Source organism: Lipotes vexillifer, unplaced genomic scaffold, assembly GCF_000442215.2.
Source record: "Lipotes vexillifer unplaced genomic scaffold, Lipotes_vexillifer_v1.1 scaffold390, whole genome shotgun sequence".
Lineage (NCBI taxonomy): Eukaryota > Metazoa > Chordata > Mammalia > Artiodactyla > Lipotidae > Lipotes > Lipotes vexillifer.
The window spans coordinates 2,058,508-2,069,376 of NW_006784503.1; the positions used below are offsets into that span (position 1 = coordinate 2,058,508).

Below are 10,869 nucleotides of genomic sequence, written 5' to 3' on the forward strand. Positions count from 1 at the left end.
CCCCCGAGAGGGAGCCGACAGTCGACGGGTGGGGGGCAGGGCTGGGATGCTCCCCGGGAGAGGAAGGCGGACAGGCCGCTGCAGACAGACAGGTGTGTGCACAGGCATAGAGGGGGTGGCGCCTGCGGACGAGAACACGCAGGGGGAGGACGAGAGCCGACACCTGCCAGGAGACTCGGAAGGCGCTTTGCAGCAACTGAAGCCGTCGGGGACTCGGGAACCACAAGATCGGGATTGGATCCGTGATTTAGATAGAGCGCTGCGGTAAAGATGTAGAGAAGGCGGGCAAGAAAAGACACTGAAAGCAGGAAGACCACCTGTGGCTTCTGGTGATGGTGCCGACAAGACAGGATGCCAGCCTGAAAGGCGGCAGTGACGGAAGAAACAAGGCAGAGCGCCAACCCGGGAGACGCTGGGGCACAGGGCAACGGGAGCCCCACCGGCGCCGAGCCCTGGCCCTCCTCACGGCCGGGGCTCTGACGGCCACCCCAGCGTGAGCCACACCCGCCTGGCTGCCCAGCCGGGCTGGCCCGCCCTCCAGTTGCCCGTCCCCCGCCCTGATGCGACTCGGACACTCAGACTGGCCCGGCCTCCCTCGGGGACGCGGCTCTGCTCAGTGGTCCTTCCTTCTCCAGCCCCAGCTACGCCTACGCTTCGGGGCCGAGTCCAGACTCTCGTGTGCCCTCCCCTCTGCACACTTAACGCTCTGGAGGCTGCCAGTTTCACCTGAGCACACAGGGCTCACCAGCATGACTTCCAGCCCTCGCCCACACAGCCCAGTTCCTCGGGGAACCCACCCAGGAGCACGTGGGACCACACGGATGCCACCCGCCCCAGGGCCCCAACGACGGCTCCAGCAGCCGGTGCAGCGCGTGTGCACACCTGGCCCCGACGAGCCTCTGTTACACTGTAACTGAACTTTCTCGCTCTGACGATGTGTCTCTATTTTGCCAGGTGGTTTTCCTGTCACTCGGTGAAGGCAGATTCTCCTGGAGGCCAAGGATCAAGCCTGGTCCTTTCAAGTTACAAAAAAAACAAAACAAAAACTACCCTTTATAAGCCTCACCTCACCCCCTACGACACAAGCAGAAGTGATACTAGCATCCCTGCTTCACAAACCAGGTAACAGAGGCTCAAAAGTGGTCGGTCAAATGCCCTGCAGGCAAACAAGAACTGCTGATTTAATTCTAATTTAGAACAAGCCAGACACCTAAGGCAGTGAACAAAAGCTTCGAAGAAAAGAGTGTGAGAAAGTCCTCTGGCTCGCCGTGCAACTTTAATAAACGATGCCCTCTGGATTCCCTCAGAGGAGGAAGCAGGCAGACCTTCCGAAGACACATTCAGACGTGAAGACCTGGCTCCCTAGCTGTGCAGCGCCCACCGCTAACAAAGGCCCAGGCACAAGAATGCAGAAGATGACGCACCTTCTAAGTCTGCTTAGTGGCACAGGTTAACTAACTTCACGCAAAAGGGGAGGGGGGACAGTTCCTGAACAATACAGAAAAGGATTCTTTGTAACCTTGACACTCCCTGTAGGGAATCATTTTATAAAAGAAATCATCACCACAATGGTCAAACTAGAGTTTAACATACTGGGCTCACTAAGAGAGATAAACTTCTAACTCAGTAGCGGTACCCGCAGTACAAATAACATTTTTGTATGATTTATTTCATATTCATGGCCTCATGTTCACGTGATTCTCACGCAAACCCTGGAGGTATAAGGCCTTTCAGATGGGAAAACTTAAGGACAAGCAAACGTGCCATGAGGCAAACGCCCAAGATCACAGGCCTGGAATCCTACCTTGGCTTTGGTTCTGTCGAGCCCCCCTCCCATCCCCCATGGCTTCCCCCAACTTCATCACCCTCACATAGGAGCCAACCACGCTCACCCCAAACAACAGTGACCACCTGCCCAGCACTGAGGTCTGGAACCCACGCCAGCTCACTGCTCTGCTGGCACTGCTCCTGAGAAGGCCTCAGGCCCCGCCAGCCAGTATTTTTCATTCATAAGAAAGAGAAAGCTCAGGACTGGATGCTATTGCCATCTCTGCATCCTAGCTTCTCATCTGTAAGATGAGGACATCGGCCATAGGTGACCTGCAAGGTCCAATTCCAGCTCCAACTGTCCCAAAGATAAAGGCTGCACTCCTCAATCCTTAGCAACTGAAAGGGCATCTTTAATAATTTAAACGAAATGTTGCTCTCTGCTCTTGTCCTCAAGACCAAAGCATCCCTCCCCCTCCTAACGAGTAAATTCCAGGTTATTGCGCAGAACCTGAGAATTCCGAAGCTGGCAGGATCCTGACTGAGTTGCTGCCCCAACACCCTCGTTTTCAAGGAATAAGCCCAGAAACGGTAAGTGACTCAGGTCAAGCTCCCCCCACGGCAGAGATGGAGCCGGACTCAGATTCCTCGATTTCCAGCCCCTGTGATCTTCCCTTTGTGGGGGCCACGGGATTGGCTGGTGTGTTTTTCCGACCACAAATGATCAGAAGTTGCTTTGATATCTTTAGCTTCCCCCTCTATTGAATAACTTACCTACAGATCTGAAGACACCTCCATTTGGAGGCAGAAAATCTGGTCTATAATCCTTAACAGATGACAGGGTCAGGACCCCACCTGGCAACACGCTCCTTGGAACTGTCAACATCTACACCCTGGGGCTGCCCAAACTGGGCACTGACAATTTTTTAGAAGGGAGAACACTACCACCTCACATTTATTTGGATGGCTGCTACCTAAAAGGTAGGAAGAAACATGCACTGGTGAGGATGTAAAGAAAATGGAACCCATGTGCACTGTTGGAGGAATTGCAAAACGGTGCAGCGACGGCGTGGTGACCCCTCAACAAACTTAAGACAGGGCTGCCACATGACCTAGCAATGCCACCTCTGGGTATACAGTCGAGAGAACTGAAAGCTAGGTCTCAAAGAGATAACCTGCACATCCGTGTTCACAGCAGCATTACTCCCAACAGCCAAAAGGTGGGAACAACCCAAGCGGCCACAGATGGATAAATGGATAAACAGAATGCAGTATTACAGACACAATGGAATACTACTCAGCCTTAAAAAAGAAAGGAAATTCTGGCACATGTTACAACATGCATGAGCCTTGAGGGCATTACGCTAAGTGACACAAACCAGTTACAAAAGGACAAATACTGTATGCTCCTACTTATCTGAGGTACCTAGAGCAGATAAACCCATAGAAACAGAAGGCAGAACGGTGATTACCAGGGGGTAGGGATAGGGCAGGGGAAGTTCATGTCTAAAGGGGACAGAGCTTCAGTTGTGCAAGATGAGAAAAGTTCTGGAGCTAGATGGTGACCGTCCACCGTGTGAATGCACAACCACGTGCATGTATTACGTTAAGTCTACTGAACTGTTCACTCAAAAGTGGTTAAAAGAATAAATTTTATGTCACGTGCATTTTACCACCATTTCTAAACTTTTTTACAAGGAGGGTAAAGGAGAATACTGCTTTAACCAAAACTCATTTCAGGAAGGGGAACCATTATTTGGTTAAAAAGTTTCTTTGAGTGACCGCTTGGGCCCACGACACCTCCAGTGCCTGCCTGGCCGAGGGGCGTGAAGGCAACCACACTCTCCTTGACCTTCCCTTCATCCGGGGTCTCTTGTACACACACGCTGGCGAATAGGTACCGAATACAAGAATAAACCAGCTGGGCGCCGGTGCCCAAGTTTCACTTCCGTCAGTTCTGTTTGAAGTAAAAGGCTCAAGGATGAAGCTAATTTGATGTCAGTGAAGAAGCCAGGCCAGCCAGAGCCCCCCTCCCTGCCGCCCTTCACCTCCCTCCCGCCACGGTGTCCGCAGAGACACAGCAGCAGGCGCTGAGGGGGACGTTTGCCCCGAAGAAGAAAGTGCCTCAGGACCTCAAGAGAAGCCAAAGATGCACACAAAACAAATGCTGCAACTTCCACTGAACAGCTCTGACACACCTGCTCTCCACTCACCCCATTCCAAGTTACTTTTCAATCTCTTGATTTTAATCTCAGAATTTGGCAGGAAACACCTGCTTCACCTGACAAGGCTTCACTGACCACGTGCAACGGGATTCCACAACCCTCGTTCAAAAGTTTTTCAAGGAAAGCTGAGCCAAACCTCCAGAAAAAACCCTCTGGCCAAACTGGGGCTCTCTAAGCTGTGCTTAACTCTGAGGTGAGGAAACAGGTAAATATATTTTTCTCAACATGACATCTTCTAGCTTGACCTCCTGGAATACTACTAATTTTCTAAGATTATTCCATGCCACTGGAACAGTGTCTTTCCGGATAATTCTTCCCTAAGTTAGAAACCACTGCAGTAGTGGTATTAGATCCCAACAGATAATACACCACGGAGCACAAAAATCCAAAAGCATATTCCCACTGGGGATTCTATCTGCAACATTCATAATCAACAGTGTCTTCAGCTTGAAGAGCAGCAATTATTAAAACGAGGGGCTTCCCTGGTGGCGCAGTGGCTAAGAATCCACCTGCCAATGCAGGGGACTCGGGTTCGAGCCCTGGTCCAGGAAGATCCCACATACCGCGGAGCAACTAAGCTCGTGCACCACAACTGCTAAGCCTGCGCTCTAGAGCCCGCGAGCCACAACTACTGAAGCCCGTGCGCCTAGAGCCCGTGCTCCACAACAAGAGAAGCCACCGCAATGAGAAGCCCGCGCACCGCAACGAAGAGCAGCCTCAGCTCGCCGTAACTAGAGAAAGCCCACGCGCAGCAACGAAGACCTAACGCAGCCAAAAATAAATTAATTAATTTTTTAAAAAAAGAACCTAAACATGGGGCTTTGAATTATTTTAGGCCAGTCCCTTTAATCGTCAATTCAGGAATCATTCCCGCTCATTTATTATGCAAGTGGACAAAAGTGATTTTAATTCCCTTCCCGGTTCTGTCAAGGAGACTATTATCGAAGGCATGTTATCTAGGAAATAACAGTGTCTCCATTTTCATACTGTGGCTGTGCTTCCCGGCCGTGACACAGTGATGCTACGACAGGCGACACCCAAGTCGGAGCTACTCCTCTCCAGGAAGGCTGGTGGATCAGGGCGCGGGGCTGAGAAACCTCACCTTAGCAAAGGTCAAAAAGAGTGCAAAACGGTCTCAATAAACACAATTCTCAGAATCCCCATTTTTGTTAAACCTTCCTCACCTTCATCATTTCCTTCTACCTTCAACTCTTTAAGTCCCGCAAGAGTTCTACAATCACCCCTTAACCTGTATTTCCCATTGTGTCTCCAACGTCCTCATCTGCATGTCAGGATACCTTGTTCATCTACGCGCCCAAAATCACTCATCGTTTTGCAAACTGAACCTTCCAGTGGCCCTCCTGTTCAGTTAACACCAACCCCTCCCATCCTGGGCAGTTGCTTGATAAACGCAGGCTGTCATTTGTCAAGCGGCTGGAGAGACCCCATCCAGCAAGCTGTCTGCCCTCCTTGAGGACGGGGAGGGGGCCTGCTCATCTCTGGTCCCAGGGACCCAGGAAATGTTGCGGACACACACGACCGCGTTTCCTTTAACTTCCCAGGCTACCTCTGACTACATTGTTCAGCATTTGCCAGGAGCCTAATCTCTTGTATTTGTCTATTAAGATAGGTACGTGTGGAATGATGTGATTGAATTAAATCTATACGGTGACTGTCTTCCAAAAAGTGAAAATGCTTCATTGGTTGGGAACGCTTTTGCATTGGTTCGATGGAAACAGAGGATGCACAATCAAAGCTGCCCCGGTCCTACTCTCTATCACTTTGAAACAAATGCACGTCCCAGAGTGACGGACCAGAGTGCAGGAGAAGCCTGTTTCTCCCTGGTGACCATGGTGGCACAACAGGACTGGGGCGGTGGCAGGTAGGGGGGTGCGAAGCTATGTCACAGAGGGGACCCCCAGGGCAGACATGGCCACACGGGTGGGCACAATATTCTAGTGCTTTAATGAGGAACGAGGAGACAGGTCATCACATAAACAGAAATGAGGAAACGTACCAGAAGCTAATGAAAGAGAACTACTGAAAACAAATTCCCTAACTCTACTAGAATTTCAGCAAAGGCTAACCTGTGGATCATCTCTGCAAGGACATCCAGAATGAAAGAGAATTTCGGGCTCTCTGAGAAAACAAATTCTATCGCGTATGATGTTAACTTTTTGTTGGTCAACGCAGCCCCCCCGCCCCCAGGCCGATCCTTGTTTCCATGAGGCTCTCCGGGGAGCTGCAGGTGCAGTCTGAACACACATGCTTCTTACCTGATGCAACAACCAGCAACTCCAGGGAGAATAAGTGGAGGCAAGAAGATAAAATGATGGTTTGGAGAAAGATTTAAATGGGCTTGGAAAACCACGACGGGTGCCTACTGACTCTGGAGAACAAGGAATACTCCAAAGCCATCAGACCTAACGCCCACCCCGTGGGTGCTGCAAATCCTCAGCAGGCCACTAATCACTAATAATCACCTTTTCCTGAATCCCAGGTGAAAGGCCACGCAAGCCTCCACACGACATTTGTTCAGCACTTCACGACACACGAAACTCCTTTGCCCAGGGCAGCTCATCTGATGCAAATCTATGAAACTCCTTTGCATAGACTGAGTACTCAGGACCGACATCATTACCCCATTTCCGACAAGGAACTGGGGCGCCGGGCTTGCGTGGTGTTCAGGGCAGCACAGCCGGTAAGCGGCAGTGAGGACGGGAGCCCAGGTTGAACCCCTGGCCCTCCCTGTCCTGCTGCGCGTAGCATTGCCTCCCCTTCTTGCTGGACAGAACTGGTATCAATGGGTGAGGCCCAGTTAAAGAAAGACCAGTCGTGTGTGGCTTTAGCGAAACAGATGGCAGTCATCTAGTTCTAAAAGTCGGTAACGTTCGGCACACATTTACAGGGTATCCAGTGCTACCCCGGTGATCAGAGATTGTAATTAAAGTCGGAATCAGAGAGAGGCCATCCCGGAGCCAGGGTGGAAAGCACAATCTATGAGACCAAGCTTCTAAGAGAACTGACTCGTTAGAGCGAGTGAGCTCAGCATCAATGGGAGTATTCAAAGAATCTCAGCCACGATCCAACAACGAGGTTGTAAAGGAAATTCAAGAATGGGGCTCTAAGCTGATAATTCTGTGACCTGGTCATAACAACATCATAAAAGCAAGTCTTCATCCCAAGCAAGAAACCAGGGGTTTGGAGCTGTTTTTTTGTTTTAGGGTTGTTGGGGTTTTTTGTTTGTTTTTTGTTTTTTGGCGGGGGGAGGGGGAGAGCGGGGATGTAGGGGAGAGGGATTTGTTTGGGAATTTTTTTTTGTCCCATCATAAAAAATTCCAGACGTGCACACACCGCCTCAAAGTAGCTTAGCAAGTCTGGGTATGAGGGGAACAGTGCTAAAATTCAAAAATTAGAAGAAATTAAGAAAACGGGAATTGTTCTCTCCTAGGAACATAAAACTCATGAATACAATGCCCCCAACTAAATTCACTACAAATGCAGTTTAGGTAACAAGCTCATAACATGTTTCTTGACAACAAACAGGCCATGAAAGATAAAGGATAAGTATGAAAAATAGAAACTGCATAAAATTGGGGGTGTGGACAAACAAACAAAAAATGCTGCCTGCCATTTCAGTAAACAAATAACGTTGCCTGCCATTCTGGTAAACAATGAATGTCACCCCACCATCAAGCCACCCGCCACTGCAGCCACCCCAACAGTGCACCCTGAAGGGAACTCAGGATGGAGAAAAACAGGATACCAGCTCTAGACAATTAAAATCTATTTCAGGGCTTCCCTGGTGGCGCAGTGGTTGGGAGTCCGCCTGCCGATGCAGGGGACGCGGGTTCGTGCCCCGGTCCGGCAGGTCTGTGGTCTCCCAAGCTGTCCTGGTTCAGGTGGCACGAAGCAGAGATTCTGCCTTTAGCTGTAGCCCTAACAAATGTGTGACCTTAAAAATCATCCCGTTACACTTCAATTTCTTTACCTTTACCTCCTGGGAATATCGAAATAATCATTAGTGAAAACATTAGCAAAAAAAAAAAAAAAAACCTATTTCAAAGAATTCATTTCAATGAGCCCAGATTCTTGCATCTTCCCGTACGTTGACAAGTCCTCAAATCTTTCACTTGAGATGTCTGGGGTTTTGTCATTAGCAGTAATCTTTTGATGCTCAACTACATTTTTTTGTTTTCAGCAAAAAATTCCTCTATCCGCTGGCTCCCCCCTTACCTCTCTGGAGCACCCAGGCTGTTAGTCCTCGATAAGGTCACAGATAAACATAGCTCTCCGCTTTCAGGTGCGCATGTGTGTTTAGTCAATGGGGCTCCAAAGGCCTGGATGTGCTCGCCTTCCTCCGGCACTTGTGAGCTGTGTGCACGGCGGCCAGGTCTTCACATGCCCTCTCTGATGAGGCCTCGCCGCTGTCACCAAGAGCGAGGTACAAGACGGTGACTTTGAAAAGGTCTTTGCCCTTGGAAAGCACAGGCCAAACGTCTGCCATTTCTTCCCTGAGCAAATGACTCGATAAGTCGGACTCAGTCGTGGGCTCTGGGTGTGACATTTTCACAAGCGTTCACACCTTCCTCAGCTACCCCTCCTCGGGGCTGCAGAAGGTCAATCCAAAACCTTCCCCCACAGTCCTCAAGGTCTAAAAGGTCAGACACCCTCCTTCATTCAATCTGGGATCTGAAGACATCTTTGGCACTTCTGTCCTCAGGACGACTCATGGCTTCCTGGAGCGAGCCTGCCAGGAATCCACCACCTGTGCACGCAGCCGTGTGCTCTGTCACCTCTCCCCTCACAGCAGGTGCCTAAGGGACTCCTGTGGACTCTGGGTTGAAGGCACATGCAGGGAGTGTCCTGGTTGGAAAAACCCAACATCACGCAGGGCGAGGCCTCTGACTTTGTGTTCCTGTGATCAGCAGCAGGGTTACACCCCCAGAAACCCAACCAGCTGCTGCTCTCTGGGGCCAGCAGGCCGGCCTGCCAGCTACTCTGGTCAAAGGAGCGCATCTGAGGGACTTCTCAGTATCCACTGAGTGCATATTTACTGGCAACGCTGGGCGAAGACAATAACGCAGCAAACCAGCGTGACACAAACCTTTAAACCTGCTGTCCGTTTTCACATACCATTAAGGCTGGTACACCATCCAGGTGGGATAATAATCAAGAGTTTTAGTTGTTTGCTTAGTTATCATAATGACGCAAGGGATATAATTTTCCCAGTTTGCAGAGAGCCTATATATAACCTGGGCAGGGTAAGGGGTGGAAGCAACATCCAAACCCAGGTTCAGTCTATATCCAACACTATGACAATCCTGCCAACCTCCCGTATGACTTGATGGTCCGACCTACCTATGGGGCAGCGCGCGCAGACTTTAAATGATACCTGCGGAAAGGCAAATATAACGCACAGCATTTAAAAATATATTCACTTCTCCAACGGTGAAGGCAAAGTCATCCACCACGGTACATTTTAAGAGTTTTATCTGCGGGCTTGGAAATTGGTCTGCTTGCTCCAGGGGTATGTCTGTGCTTGCCGGTTGGTCCAGGAGCAGCAGACCAGCCTCATCCTCTGACATCTCCAAGTGGCACACGCAGGCAAGCAGAAGGTGCTCAGGGCAAGCGCACAGGCTCGGCTGAGCCCTGCCACCAGCTAATAGTCAGGGCCATGCCCCAGGGACCTTGCAGCTCTGGAAAGGGTCTCATTACTTTTGAGTTAACGAAGAAAAAGGGCAAAGAGATTTTACCATTAAAATCTAAATTAAATACCCATGGATAAAACCTCCTCCTCCTTTTTATCCAGATCTACCTCAAGCGTCTGAAAGTCACCTCTGAGGACTGGTGAGTAACTAGCCAGTCCCACCCCTTCCCACACACGTCCACTCCCCCTACACCCAGCAGATGACACAAAAGCTCACCTGTGCCCGGCACGGGGCTTGGCACCAGCCAAGGCTAATTCCTGTCTGGAGAAGCTGGAAGTCTTACATCTTAGCTGGCTCAGTTATTGAACAACTGAACGTGGACGTCCATCTATAACCTTTCTGGACACTGAAGAATTTGCTCTGGGAGAGTGAGCATCTGCCACTGGGCGTATTTAAGCCATTTGGCTTTTATTAGCTAGGACCATTCTTCCTCGAGGATGCGACAGAAGCTGCCTCTCTGGGGTTCTCCCCACATCTCCCTGAAGCCCCGGGACGTCTCTCTCTTCATCTGAGGGTGGCTGTGTGACTGCCCCTTGTGCCCTAGCACTCTAGCCGGGCCTCACAGAGATGGGTGGGGGGCCTCCACCCATCACCCCTGGCTGATCTCCGCTGAGCACATTCCAGACTCTGTCTTCACGTCTGGGGTCCAAATGTGAGGTCTGACCAGCTCTGGGTAACAACATAAACATCGTGCTGCCAAGATCACATTCACCTGGGAGGTTACGAGGCAAACGCTGGTTTTCATACAAAGCATTAAAAAAAGACAATTTCTAAGAAATTCCAAAAATGATATTATGACTAATAAGACTTAGATGGAAATGAAATTGGTTTATAAACAGCGTTATCTCCCTCGTGCTATTTATACTAACGGCAAAGAGGAAGTCTTTCTTCAGAGCACTGTGCGTTGATATTTATCAGTTGGCACGTGTGATAAATTATATACAAAAGACCAACGAGGAAGTATGACTTAGGTGCAGCGTGATGCAGGGTAAACAACGCCAGACTGGAAGTCCAGGTGCCAGGGCTTCACGCCCATCGCTGCCGCGCTGACAGCACACGCTGGGGCAAGTCCCTTCCCCCTGGTCACTCTGGACCAGGTGAGTCCGGCAGCAGCTGCCCCATGTGTTAGTCCGACCATGTTTCTTTTTTTTTTTTTTTTTTTTTTT

General features: G+C 50.1%; 1 protein-coding gene across 1 annotated transcript in view; it reads right to left on the reverse strand.

The window, feature by feature from the left end:
- Positions 1-10,869, reverse strand: part of LPIN1 (lipin 1) — a 129,595-nt gene that overhangs the window by 54,152 nt on the left and 64,574 nt on the right. The gene's annotated exons all lie outside the window — the stretch shown is intronic.